Below are 15931 nucleotides of genomic sequence, written 5' to 3'. Positions count from 1 at the left end.
AATTGTTTTACTCACTAAATTAAAATTGAAGGGATGTCATTCAATCCTAGCGCATATGTGTTGGGGAAAAATCAGGTTTTTAAATTTTTTTTTTAAATCCTTTGAAGATCGCTCTCATATAATATATAAGAATTTGTATTCTAGAAATCGTACCTTGAAAATCCGAGTTGGCTTTTTCCGCTGAAGTGATTTAGGCTCCTAGATCACGATCCGCCACCACCACTCCTTTTAGATCACGATCCGTCACCACCACGCTTGTTAGATCACGAACTGTCACCAATGATCTTCCAGGTTATGACTCAGGTTCGATCTGCACTTGACGTGTGGGCGCCTTTATCACTACCAAAGCAACTAGCACGAGAAAATTTTTCTCTCAACAATAGAGAGAAAAATCTTATACTCTGATCTGTATAAAGTGGCTGCTCACTTTTCTTTAGAGAAAAATAAGCCTTTTATATCACCCTTTAGTGAAAACCTTAGGCTCCAAATAAAAAAAAAAAAACAAAACCCACGTTATTTGCTTTTTCTATAGGGGACCCACCTTGTAAAATAAAATAAGGCCCCTTACACAAAAGCTAATTAAATAGAGCCTCCCACTAAATGATATATTTAGGCTTTTGACCCAAATAGCTAGTTATCTTACTTGTTAGTCCAGTAGTGGTGCAATCAATTAAATGAGCTAACCCGGGGATCATTTGGGAACATACAATAGTGGCTACAATAATTAGGCCTGTAATTAAACCAGCCCAATTATTTAATTCCAAATTTACTCCACTAAAAGATTGGAACTGACTTCCATAATTGTATGCTCGAATAATAATTCGTCCCAAGCCACATTGATTTCTTTACTGCACAATCCTTTGTACCACATCGTTAATTAAATTGATATCTCAACTGTCCAATCAATTTAATAACATCTTATTCCTTGATCCTTACTGGTTTTCTTTAATGATCATTTTCAACATACTAAATATGTTGACACACTCTGACCAGAGAATTCTATGATCAAGTGCTGAAAACCCATCAAGAGATGTGCTGTACAAATTCTATATTGTTAATCCATAACTCCAATACTCATAATTGCTCCCACCAAGATACTGGGTAATCTTAACCACAAGGATGTGTCGTGCCCATTGGTAACTCAAATGGAATAACAATTACAATCATGAAATCATAATTAACTCAAGATTAAGATTACAGTAAAATCAACGCCTATGAGATTTAATAAGTCTGACAGTTATTACAAAGTTAATTAAATCTCATATGTGATCCTGTTCAATGTAGTTGTACTACATCAATAAATTCATACATGATTAAGACAAATCATTCAATGAATTTATTACAGTCTATGCCTAAATAAAGTGCCCAACTTTATTTATCAACTGCAAACTAAATTTATTTAATCATAAGATAACTTGTATTTATGTATTCTGTGAATCCACATAGTGATCACATAAATACATATAATATGATTAAATGGACTTTAATACAAATATTAATGCAATTAAGATATTTGAATAAAATACCTCATTTATTTTATTAATAAGCAAAATTGTTTATTACAATTAAATAAACACATATGCTTTTAAAGAGCATATTTTCCCAACAATCTCCCATTAGCTCTCAAAGCATATCTGGCGTATTGCACATGCTCTAGGGCTCTAAGTGCAGTTTATAAAGGCTTCCTACTAATGGCCATTGTAATAAGATCTGCCATTTAGCATCTAATGCCATTTGGGGTACTGTCATATAACCTTTCTACACTATTCCCTTATAAGATGATACTTCCTTTCAATATGTTTTGTTTCTTATGGTTCCTTGGTTCCTTAGATTGAACTACCGCACCACCATTATCACAAAATAGTTTAAGGGGTGCAGTTACAACAGGTACCACCTCAAGATTTCATAGGAACTTGCGGAGCCATATAGCTTCTTTTGCAGCTTCAGATGAAGCCACATATTCAACTTTAGTTGTTGAGTGTGTGATACAAGATTGTTTCACACTCATCCAACTAATAGCTCCACTTCCCAATGAAAACACATAGCCAGAAGTTGATTTTCTGGAATCCTTATCTGACATAAAGTCAGAATCAGTATAACCCACTGGAATGAGTTCATGACCAGAATACACAAGCATATAATTTTTAGTTCTTTTCAGATACTTCATTATATGCTTGACCGTAGTCCAGTGTTCAGGTCTAGGATTAGATTGATATCTACTAACCATCCCTACCACAAAACAGATGTCTGGCCTAGTGCAAAGCATGGCATACATGAGACTTCCCACAGCTTCTGCATGGGGAACTCGTCTCATTCTCTGTATCTCTTCAGATGTTTTAGGTGATTAATCCTTAGAGAATGTAATTCCATGTCTGAATGGTAATAAATCAGTCTTGGAATTTTCCATGCTAAATCTAGCCAATATCTTATCGATATAGACCGCTTGAGACAAGGCTAAAGTTTTATTCTTCCGGTCTCGTAGTAACTTGATACTAAGAATATAACTTACCTCTCCCAGGTCTTTCATATCAAATTATTTTGCTAACCAACTCTTTATTGTAGTCAATACTCCTATATCGTTTCCAATTAGGAGAATATCATTTACATAAAAAATTAGGAAGGCTACAGATTTTTCTTGAATTTTCTTGTATACACATGGTTCATCAATGTTCTGAATAAATCCAAACGATTTAATCGCTTGATCAAATCTAATGTTCCATGATCGGGATGCTTGTTTCAATCCATAAATGGATCTCTGCAACTTAGATACCATGTGTTCTTGGCCTTTTTGTATAAATCCATCTAGTTGCTGCATGTAGATGTTTTCTTCAAGATGCCCATTAAGAAAGGTAGTCTTGAAATCCATTTGCCAAATTTCATAATCTAGCACTGCAGCAATGGAGAGCAGAATCTTGATGGATTTAAGCATAGCAACCGGAGAAAAGGTTTCCTTATAATTGATTCCTTCTTTCTGAGTAAACCCTTCGGCTACTAATCTTGCTTTAAATGTTTTCACCCTTCCGTCTACTCCTCTTTTTCTCTTGTAGATCCACTTGCACCCTATAGGTTTTACCCCATTTGGTGCCTCTACAAGTTCCCAGACTTTATTGGAATACATAGATTCCATTTCTTGATTCATGGCCTTTTTTCAAAATTCAACATCTCTATCTATTATAGCTTCGTTGTAACAGGTGGGATCTTGTACATGTTCATCTGAGATAGCCATATAGGTTTCTCCCAAAAGCATGTATCTCGCAGGTAACCTAGTTACCCTCCCACTACGACGAGGTTCTAAAAGTGATGGTTGTTCAAGGATAATCCTGTGCTGATCAGCTGGTTGTTGTTGTTGTTCTTGTTCTATAACAGGTGTTGAAAGCTGAGCATCAACCTGATCTCTTTTATTTCTCTAGTTTTACCTTACTCTTAGGTTATAAGTCATTATATAGTTTTCCTCAAAGAAAGTAAAGAATATTTCTATAAATACGTTCCTATCTTGAGGCCTATAATTCAGACTTTCCCTTATTCCTTTAAGATACCTAAAACATGCAAGCTTCTGAACACGAATCCATCTTCTCTATCTCTAATTCTAGTAGAAATACTAGTAAACTGCAAATACGAATGTGTCTCAAACTATGTTTGTGACTTTTTCATAATTTCTTGGAGTAGTAGACACCGAGATAGATGAAACTAAGTTCAATACACTTTGTAGTTTTAAATACTAGTATCTGGAATCAAAAAGGTAAATGATAAACCACTTAGTATATATCTTGTCTTATCCAAAAGAATCTTGTTTCTCCATTTAATTACACTATTGTAATATAGTGTTCATTGACAACCAAATAGTGCTTCGAGTTCTCCATAGAGACATTCTTTGTTTTGATCATATCGAAGTTCTTTTATGTTCCTGTCTAATTGCTTCTGTCTTATCCATGTACTCTTTTGAATTTCAAAAGCAATGGAATCATGACGCATTTAGACAAACATAAATTAAAATGAATATTCATCAACAAGATTGATAGAATACTCATAACCTCTTATAACATGTAAACTGATTAGTCCGTATACATTTGTCTGTGCTAAAACATTAAATACAATGTTATGCTTTTAGCTCAAAAGGAGTATTCTTGTCATATTACTTTTCTAAATAAGATTTATAGAGTTACAATGATCAATCTTAATAGGCCAACAAGTCTATCATTAATCATTTTCTTAAAATCTTATTATAGTATATATGACTTAAGCATAAATATCAGAGATGATTTTTGGTTAGAAGAAACATTTCTTTTCTTAGATAAATGCATATACTTTTTATCATTATATCTTACTTTGAATAGATCAATGTACTTCTATGATATAAATTGTGTTTATAAATAACCAAAATAAGTAATAAACAGAGGATCCAAAAATAACAGTGTACTCCTGTTTATTAAAACAAGCCACCGAAATTAAATTCCTCTAATATTTGGAAAAATAAAGACAAATATCAAAACTAAAGTCTTGTAAAATTGATCTAGTCTTTCAATTGATATAAACTAGCATGTCTTCAACTGCTGTTTGAAGCTTTCTTCACTTAATCTCTTGGTTTCCTGAAAACCAAATAAATGAATTACAAATAAGATTAGTTATCTCATAATTCATTATTGTATGAATCAATAGAAATCTGAACTAATTAGGAAGCTTAAAGATTTCCTATACCTGATTTTAATAATCTTAGGACAATCTTTCTTCCAGTGACCCTTCTGTCCACATTTGTAACACTTGCCTTTTGGCTTGCCACTTCTTTTAATGGACAGTTTGCCGATCCCAACTCTTGCTTGCTCATTCTTGTCTTTCGACTTAAGCCTTGAAGAGAATCCTTTTTCAGGAAGTTTTCTGCTATGATAAAATTCTTCTATAGCATGTAGTTCGTGCATTAATTCAATTAAGGTCATATCTTTATTGTTTAAGATATAGCTGACCTTAAACTCTTTGAATGTATCAGGTAAAGATTCAATCACCATGTTAATCTTTGATTTATCATTGATTTGAACACCATGAATCTCTACCTCATTCAAATAGTCCATCATTTTGAGGACATGATCACGAACTTTTGTGCCCTCTTCCATCTTAGTATCCGTAATACGTTTTAATGCTGCTTCTCTGGCAAAATGGGTATTTTGCCCAAACATCTGATGAAGACTAGCCACGATTTCAGTGGCTGTTTTCATGCTCCGATGTTTCTTATGCAGTTCCACAGAAATCGAAGCCAATATATAGCGCTTAGCCATTTTGTTAGCTTCGCACCATTTCTCATAAGGCTCCCTCTGATTTCTATAATCGTATAACGATGGTTCAGGAGGGCAAGGCTGGGTGAACACATATTTGCTTCCTTTAGCAGTGAGAATATTAAATAGATTGCGTTTCCAATCTAAATAATTTTCACCAGTGAGTTCATTTTTAGCAAGGATAATTAATAATGGGTTGATGAAAGACATTTTCTGAAAAAACAAAATACACATGCATAAATATTTTGAAACAAAATTCACAATAAATGACAAAAATGCAAAAAATCATAAATGCATTTTAATTTATTGTAACGATAATCTAGTACTGCTTTGACAAGCTATCCGTTGGGGAAGTCATGTCTACACTTACTAGACCCAATTATCGATTAGATTATTTACTTTCATGTAGAGACATGATAAATAATTATTGTTATCCTTTTGAGCCTAAATTTCTTAACAGAGCTTCGTTGGGAAGGTTAATAACAAATTTTAGTTGAGTGCATAACTATTGTTTCAATCTACGTATTTTTCATATCAATAATCACCGTTGGGGCGAACAATCAATTGAAAAATATTTCAATTTTATCGTTGAAGAAGTTCATCAAATAAAATATCTAATATATATACCCTCCGTAGGGAGCATCACCGTATCATGAAGTCGAGGTATATATATAATTTTATTATTGAACTAACAATGGATCCCGTGGGAAAAATTATCTTGAATTTTCCCTCTCCCACTCAATATTTTAAAATTGATTTTTCCTTTTTAAAACATACATATTGTTAATTGCATGCTTCCTATAATATTATCTAGATGATATCCAATATTATTAAGCATAGGCAAATTTCAAACAATATAATGAAATTCATAATTAATGAATGACATGTATCATTATGCATAGAGTGGCACTACCTATTCTATATGACATGTTATCATCCAAAACATAACATATAGAAAAATAATTAAATAATCTTAATTCATGGCTTTCCTAATAATGAAAAATACATTAACCCTAAGCCTAATCTTCATTGGGCTTCTTGTCAATGTCCATCTTCCATAATCTTGTTTTTGTTAATGGACTAGGGAAAATTGAGCTTTTAAATTTATAATTGGTCCAATTTTAATTTTTGGAAGGAAATAAATAAATAATTAAAATTTTTTATTAAAATAAAACTTTTGGACCAAAAATAAATTTAATGTGTTCAATTTTATCTATGCATTTTAATCCATTAAGCCCAAATTTCAATTGGGCCTAAAACTAGGATTCTTTAAGCCCAAAAACGTTTTTGAACTTAAATGCAAAAAATTAAAACTTATCAGCCCAAAGAGAAAATCTATGGAACTATAGGGATTGTAATGATAAAAACCATTAAAACCCTAAATCCATCTTTTTCTCTCCCCAGCCGCCATCACCACAAAGGGCAACCACTGTTCACAATTTCCAGCAATCTCTGACGCCGAGTTTGCTGTCGCCGTCATACCGGAAACGTACCAAACACCTCCCTCGCGCTACACAGAAAACTCCTGCTCGCGCTGCCTGCTGCGTGTGCTTGCTGTTGCACGCGAGCGTGCGTTAGCTGCTGCATGCACAGGGTGCGGTGCTGGCTGCTGGCTTGCAGCGCGTGCTTACTGGCAGCATGTGCTGCTGGCCGTGCGCTGCTTGCTGCTGATTGCCGCTGTCAAAATTTCCAGCGTCCGTCGCTCCGATCTGTTATCCGTGATTAATTTACAAATTTCCTAGGTCAATTTTGGCTTACAAAAATTCTATAACAGTAAAATAAATCAAGAGGCAAACATGGTGATAAAAAACCACCCCTCTTGTTACAGATCCAAACGAAAACTACAGCAGAGAATCTAACCATGAATTAAGACAAACCAAAACATACATTATTCATATATTAAACAAATAATATATATCTGAATAAATTGTGCCACTCTAATACATAAATTTCAAGATTAATTTCATACGAAATTCTTATATATTAATATGAGGAGGTTCTGATACCAATTGTTGGGGAAAAATTAGGTTTTTAAATTTTTTTTTTAAAACCTTTTGAAGATCGCTCTCATATAATATATAAGAATTTGTATTCTAGAAATCGTGCCTTGAAAATCCGAGTTGACGTTTTCCGTTGAAGTGATTTAGGCTCCTAGATCACGATCCGCCACCACCACTCCTTTTCGATCACGATCCGTCACCACCACGCTTGTTAGATCACGAACTGTCACCAATGATCTTCCAGGTTATGACTCAGGTTCGATCTGCACTTGACGTGTGGGCGCCTTTATCACTACCAAAGCAACTAGCACGAGAAAATTTTTCTCTCAACAATAGAGAGAAAAATCTTATTCTCTGATTTGTATAAAGTGGCTGCTCACTTTTCTTTAGAGAAAAATAAGCCTTTTATATCATCCTTTAGTGAAAACCCTAGGCTCCAAATAATCAAAAAAATAAAACCCACGTTATTTGCTTTTTCAATAGGGGACCCACCTTGTAAAATAACATAAGGCTCCTTACACAAAAGCTAATTAAATAGAGCCTCCCACTAAATGATATATTTAGGCTTTTGACCTAAATAGCTAGTTAGCTTACTTATTATTCCAGTAGTGGTGCAATCAGTTAAATGAGCTATCCCGGGGATCATTTGGGAACATACAATAATGGCTACAATAATTAGGCCTGTAATTAAACTAGCCGAATTATTTAATTCCAAATCTACTCTACTAAAAGATTGGAACTGACTTCCATAATTGTATGCTCGAATAATAATTCATCACAAGCCACATTGATTTCTTTACTGCACAATCCTTTATACCACATCGTTAATTAACTGATATCTCAACAGTCCAATCAATTTAATAACATCTTATTACTTTATCCTTACAGGTTTTCTCTAATGATCATTTTCAACATACTAAATATGTTGACACACTCTGGCCAGAGAATTCTATGATCAAGTGCCGAAAACCCATCAAGAGATGTGTTGTACAAATTCTATATTGTTAATCTATAACTCCAATACTCATAATTGCTCTCACCAAGATACCGGGTAATCTTGACCATAAGGATGTGCCGTGCCCATTGGTAACTCAAATGGAATAACAATTACAATCATGAACTCATAATTAACTCAAGATTAAGATTACAGTAAAATCAACGCCTATGAGATTTAATAAGTCTGACAGTAAAATCAACGCCTATTAAATCTCATATGTGATCCTGTCAATGTAGTCGTACTACATCAATAAATTCATACATGATTAAGACAAATCATTTAAGGAATTTATTACAGTCTATGCCTAAATAAAGTGCCCAACTTTATTTATCAACTGCAAACTAAATTTATTTAATCATAAGATAACTTGTATTTATGTCTTCTGTGAATCCACATGGTGATCACATAAATACATATAATATGATTAAATGGACTTTAATACAAATATTAATGCAATTAAGATATTTGAATAAAATACCTCATTTATTTTATTAATAAGCAAAATTGTTTGTTACAATTAAATAAACACATATACTTTTAAAGAGCATATTTTCCCAACAATATGTACAAGGAGGGCAATGCTCATAGTTTGGAGACTTTTGCACATTGCAATTGTGAAGGTCCATATTAGCTTAACTTATACATACATATATCTGAATGAGATAATTGAATTAAGGATTGGAGGATTTTTTTTTTTAACGATTGAACACTTCGATTGATTTAAAGTTTCTAATTAAGGTCTTGTTTGAGATTGAAGTACTGTAATTTTTAAGATATAGCTGCTGTAGAAAAAAAAAATCATATCTATGAAACAAAAATTAGTAATATGTAATAAATATAAATTTTAAATAATAATTTTGACAAAATTATTAAATTATTAAAGATATAATAGATTTTTTATTTTACAAGTAAAAAATCGTATTAACATATTTTCCAACTTACAGCTGTTAGCGTTTACAAAACATTTTAATAATGTAATTTTTAAGCTACAGCTGTCTAATCTTAATTCTAAACACACCCTAAGTATGTTTGGAATCTCTCCGTGGAAGTGATTGCTGGAAATGTCCATAGCTCTATATATGATCAAGATCTTGTACATTAGAACATCTCTCCTTTTCATTGCCACCGTCACAGAATCGTCGTAGTAGTATCACCTATAAATTGAACTCCTGATCCCTTTTCCAGCTCAGTACAAATAGCTAAAGATTTTCGTAATTGCCCTCCTACTTATTGCTATTGAGATCAAGACTCGTTAAACAACTTCTGTTTACAAAAGTATCCAGGATGCGATCTTTAACGTTATTGTTCTTCAACTGCAGAATAATCAGCCGAGTGCTAAAGTCTATGGTGGAATGGCTCCGCTCAAATTGTTGTCCAACAAGGATAGATATTCAAGTGAGTCAATTTGCAAATTGATGGACGGATCTGTTCGGACAATTTGTTGTTAGAAACTACGAAGTGCGTTGAAGGTTTTTCAACTTTGACTTGTTGAGTGCATGCATACTGTTCGAACAAATTCCTGAACAAAACTTAACTTTCTTGGACAAGTATGATATAATTCGCCTAAGCCTTTTTTTTTTTTTCCACCTGCTTAGACATTTGTTGAGAGGAACATGAAGAAACAATGTGCACGACAGATCCTGAGCCTGTTACCGCCCAGCTCCCATTGGCCTCTGGTGGTTAAAAAATATGCGGCTGGATTTGATGTTTGCCTTACCTGATCGTCTTCCAAGTTACAGTGATTCTATTTTATGGTAACGGGAACTGAAATCGCTGCTAGGGGGTCACTGAGTTTAAATTCTGAAGAGGTAGGGAAGAATTGAAATCCACAGGCACCTTGATTTCTAACATTCTTTGTTGGGTTGGTCTAATTATTTATTATGCATTCTTGAAAAATATTTATATATTATGCAAACATTATGTTCTTTTTAAACATCAGATTCAATCATATTGTTTACTAAATTTATATAGAAACCCTATTGGAGCAGTAAGAGACCACTGTACTCTTTGTATTTGCAAAATTTCTTCATATTGTCACTGGGTTTAGCTACGGTCCATCCCATCGGACCATCGTCCCACCACATGAGAATCATATCAACTATTTTGTTTTCATTTACTTTCTGTAGAAGGTTTTATGAAAGCTCATATCAAACCTCCGGTTACAACGTTATTGTTTCGACAATGACGAGTGAAGTCCCAAGTTTTATAAGAATAGCATCAACCCCAATATCAACGAGAACAAGATCAAACACGGGAGTAAACATACAAAGCCCAAAAATAACGATGCTGTTCCCACTATAAATTTCAGACTCCCAGTTTGAATGTACAAATCTCTAAAGTCTTACAAGAAAAAATCCGAAGTACACAAACCCCGAATATGTACGAGAAAAACACCGAAGTTAACGAAAAAATCCTAAGCTTCAATGTACAAATCTCCAATTTTTATAAGAAATAACTCGGAGTACGCAAACCCCGAATATGTACACCACCCCCCCCCCCCCCCAACCAAAAAAAAAACTGGGGGTAATGAAGAAACCCCAAGTTTCAATGTTTGAAACTCCAAGTTTTACAAGAAATAACCCGGAGTACTACACAAACCCCAAATATTGTTGGGGAAAATTTAGGTTTTTAATTTTTTTATAAAACCTTTTGAAAATTGCTCTCATATAATATATAAGAATTTGTAATCTAGAAATCGTACTTTGAAAATCCGATTGGACTTTTTCCGTTGAAGTGATTTAGGCTCCTAGATCACGATCCGCCACCATCACTCCTGTTAGATCACGATCCGTCACCACCACGCTTGTTAGATCACGAACTGTCACCAATGATCTTCCAGGTTATGACTCAAGTTCGATCTGCACTTGACGTGTGGGCGCCTTTATTACTACCAAAGCAACTAGCACGAGAAAATTTTTCTCTCAACAATAGAGAGAAAAATCTTTTTCTCTGATCTGTATAAAGTGACTTCTATATTTTCTTTAGAGAAAAATAAGCCTTTTATATCACCCTTTAGTGAAAACCCTAAGCTCCAAAAATCAAAAAAAACAAAACTCACGTTATTTACTTTTTTTATAGGGGACCCACCTTGTAAAATAACGTAAGGCCCCTTACACAAAAGCTAATTAAATGGAGCCTCCCACTAAATGATATATTTAGACTTTTGACCCAAATAGCTAGTTATCTTACTTATTAGTCTAGTAGTGGTGCAATCAATTAAATGAGCTAACCCGGGGATCATTTGGGAACATACAATAGTGGCTACAATAATTAGGCCTGTAATTAAACTAGCCCAATTATTTAATTCCAAATCTACTCCACTAAAAGATTGGAACTGACTTCCATAATTGTATGCTCGAATAATAATTCGTCCCAAGCCACATTGATTTCTTTACTGCACAATCCTTTGTACCACATCGTTAATTAAATTGATATCTCAACTGTCCAATCAATTTAATAACATCTTATTCCTTGATCTTTACTGGTTTTCTCTAATGATCATTTTCAACATACTAAATATGTTGACACACTCTGGCCAGAGAATTCTATGATCAAGTGCCGAAAACCCATCAAGAGATGTGTTGTACAAATTCTATATTGTTAATCTATAACTCCAATACTCATAAATGCTCCCACCAAGATACTGGGTAATCTAGACTACAAGTATGTGTCATGCCCATTGGTAACTCAAATGGAATAACAATTACAATCATGAAATCATAATTAACTCAAGATTAAGATTACAGTAAAATCATTGCCTATGAGATTTAATAAGTCTGACAGTTATTACAAGGTTAATTAAATCTCATATGTGATCCTGTTCAATGTAGTCGTACTACATCAATAAATTCATACATGATTAAGACAAATCATTCAATGAATTTATTACAGTCTATACCTAAATAAAGTGCCCAACTTTATTTATCAACTGTGAACTAAATTTGTTTAATCATAAGATAACTTGTATTTATGTCTTCTGTGAATCCACATGGTGATCACATAAATACATATAATATGATTAAATGGACTTTAATACATATATTAATGCAATTAAGTTATTTGCATAAAATACCTTATTTATTTTATTAATCAGAAAAATTGTTTATTACAATTAAATAAACACATATGCTTTTAAAGAACATATTTTCCCAACAATCTCCCACTAGCTCTCAAAGCATATCTGGCCTAATGCACAAGCTCTAGGGCTCTAAGTGCAGGTTATAAAGGTTTCCCACTAATGGCCATTGTAATAAGATCTGCCATTTAGCATCTAATGCCATTTGGGGTACTGTCATATAACATTTCTACACTATTCCCTTATAAGACGATACTTTCTTGCAATATGTTTTGTTTCTTGTAGTTCCTTGGTTCCTTAGATTGAGCTACCGCACCACCATTATCACAAAATAGTTTAAGGGGTGCAGTTACAACAGGTACCACCTCAAGATTTTGTAGGAACTTGCGGAGCCATATAGCTTCTTTCGCAGCTTCAGATGTAGCCACATATTCAGCTTTAATTGTTGAGTCTATGATACAATATTGTTTCACACTCATCCAACTAATAGCTCCACTTCCCAATGAAAACACATAGCCGGAAGTTGATTTTCTGGAATCCTTATCAGACATAAAGTCAGAATCAGTATAACCCACTGGAATGAGTTTATCACCAGGATACACAAGCATATAATTTTTAGTTCTTTTTAGATACTTCATTATATGCTTGACTGCAGTCCAGTATTGAGGTCCAGGATTAAATTGATATCTGCTAACCATCCCTACCGCAAAACAGATGTCTGGCCTAGTGCAAAGCATGACATACATGAGACTTCCCACAACATCTGCATAGGAAACTCGTCTCATTCTCTCTATCTCTTCAGATGTTTTAGGTGATTGATCCTTAGAGAATATAATTCCATGTCTGAATGGTAATAAACCAATCTTGGAATTTTCCTTGCTAAATCTAGCCAATATCTTATCGATATAGACCGCTTGAGACAAGGCTAAAATTTTATTCTTCCGGTCTCGTAGTAACTTGATACCAAGAATATAACTTGTCTCTCCCAGGTCTTTCATATCAAATTGTTTTGCTAACCAAATCTTTATTGTAGCCAATACTCCTATATCGTTTCCAATCAGAAGAATATTGTCTACACAAAGAACTAGGAAGGCTACAAATTTCCCTGAATTTTCTTGTACACACATGGTTCATCAATGTTCTGAATGAATCCAAACGATTTAATCGCTTGATCAAATCTGATGTTCCATGACCGGGATGCTTGCTTCAATCCATAAATGGATCTCTGTAACTTACATACCATGTATTTTTGGCCTTTTTGTATAAATCCATCTGGTTGCTGCATGTAGATGTTTTCTTCAAGATGCCCGTTAAGAAAGGCAGTCTTGACATCTATTTGCCAAATTTCATAATCTAGCACTGCAGTAATGGAGAGCAGAATCTTGATGGATTTAAGCATAGCAATCGGAGAAACGGTTTCCTCATAATTGATTCATTCTTTCTGAGTAAACCCTTCGGCTGCTAATCTTGCTTTAAATTTTTCCACCCTTCCGTCTACTCCTCTTTTTCTCTTGTAGATCCACTTGCACCCTATAGGTTTTACCCCATTTGGTGCCACTACAAGTTCCCAGACTTTATTGGAATACATAGATTCCATTTCTTGATTCATGGCCTTTTTCCAAAATTCAACATCTCTATCTATTATAGCTTCGTTGTAACTAATGAGATCTTGTACATGTTCATCTGAGATAGCCATATAGGTTTCTCCCAAAAACATGTATTTCGCAAGTAACCTAGTTACCCTCCCACTACGACGAGGTTCTAAAAGTGATGGTTGTTCAAGGATAATCCTGTGCTGATCAGCTGGTTGTTGCTGTTCTTCCTGTTCTATAACAGATGTTGAAAGCTGAGCATTAACCTGATCTCTTTTATTTCTCTAGTTTTACCTTACTCTTAGGTTATAAGTCATTATATAGTCTTCCTCAAAGAAAGTAAAGAATATTTCTATAAATACATTCCTATCTTAAGGACTATAATTCAGACTTTCTCTTATTCCTTTAAGATACCTAAAACATGCAAGCTTCTGAACACGAATCCATCTTCTCTATCTCTGATTCTAGTAGAAATACTAGTAAACTCCAAATACGAATGTGTCTCAAACCATGTTTGTGACTTTTCCATAATTTCTTGGAGTAGTAAACACCGAGATAGATGAAACTAAGTTCAATACACTTTGTAGTTTTAAATACTAGTATCTGGAATCAAAAAGGTAAATGATAAACCACTTAGTATAGATCTTGTCTTATCCAAAAGAATCTTGTTTCTCCATTTAATTACACTATTGTAATATAGTGTTCATTGACAACCAAATAGTGCTTCGAGTTCTCCATAGAGACATTCTTTGTTTTGATCATATCGAAGTTCTTTTATGTTCCTGTCTAATTGCTTCTGTCTTATTCACGTACTCTTTTGAATTTCAAAAGCAATGGAATCATGACGCATTTAGACAAACATAAATTAAAATGAATATTCATCAACAAGATTGATAGAATTCTCATAACCTCTTATAACATGTAAACTGATTAGTCCGTATACATTTGTATGCGCTAAATCATCAAATACAATGTTATGCTTTTAGCTCAAAAAGAGCATTCTTGTCATGTTACTTTTCTAAATAAGATTTATAGAGTTACAATGATCGATCTTAATAGGCCAACAAGTCTATCATTAATCATTTTCTTAAAATCTTATTATAGTTTATATGACTTAAGCATAAATATCAGAGGTGATTTTTGGTTAGAAGAAACATTTCTTTTCTTAGATAAATGCATATACTTTTTATCATTATATCTTACTTTGAATAGATCAATTTACTTCTATGATATAAATTGTCTTTATAAATAACCAAAATAAGTAATAAACAGAGGATCCAAAAATAACAGTGTACTCCTGTTTATTAAAACAAGCCACCGAAATTAAATTCCTCTAATATTTGGAAAAATAAAGACAAATATCAAAACTAAAGTCTTGTAAAACTGATCTAGTCTTTCAATTGATATAAACTATCATGTCCTCAACTGCTGTTTGAAGCTTTCTTCACTTAATATCTTGGTTTCCTAAAAACCAAATAAATGAATTACAAATAAGATTAGTTATCTCAAAATTCATTATTGTATGAATCAATAGAAATCTGAACTAATTAGGAAGCTTAAAGATTTCCTATACCTGATTTTAATAATCTTAGGACAATCTTTCTTCCAGTGACCCTTCTGTCCACATTTGTAACACTTGCCTTTTGGCTTGCCACTTCTTTTAATGGACAGTTTGCCGATCCCAACTCTTGCTTGCTCATTCTTGTCTTTCGACTTAAGCCTTGAAGAGAATCCTTTTTCAGGAAGTTTTCTGCTATGATAAAATTCTTCTATAGCATGTAGTTCGTGCATTAATTCAATTAAGGTCATATCTTTATTGTTTAAGATATAGCTGACCTTAAACTCTTTGAATGTATCAGGTAAAGATTCAATCACCATGTTAATCTTTGATTTATCATTGATTTGAACACCATGAATCTCTACCTCATTCAAATAGTCCATCATTTTGAGGACATGATTACGAACTTTTGTACCCTCTTCCATCTTAGTATCCGCAATACTTA

This window comes from Citrus sinensis, chromosome 3, assembly GCF_022201045.2.
Source record: "Citrus sinensis cultivar Valencia sweet orange chromosome 3, DVS_A1.0, whole genome shotgun sequence".
Classification (NCBI taxonomy): domain Eukaryota; kingdom Viridiplantae; phylum Streptophyta; class Magnoliopsida; order Sapindales; family Rutaceae; genus Citrus; species Citrus sinensis.
This window is presented reverse-complemented; position numbering follows the sequence as displayed.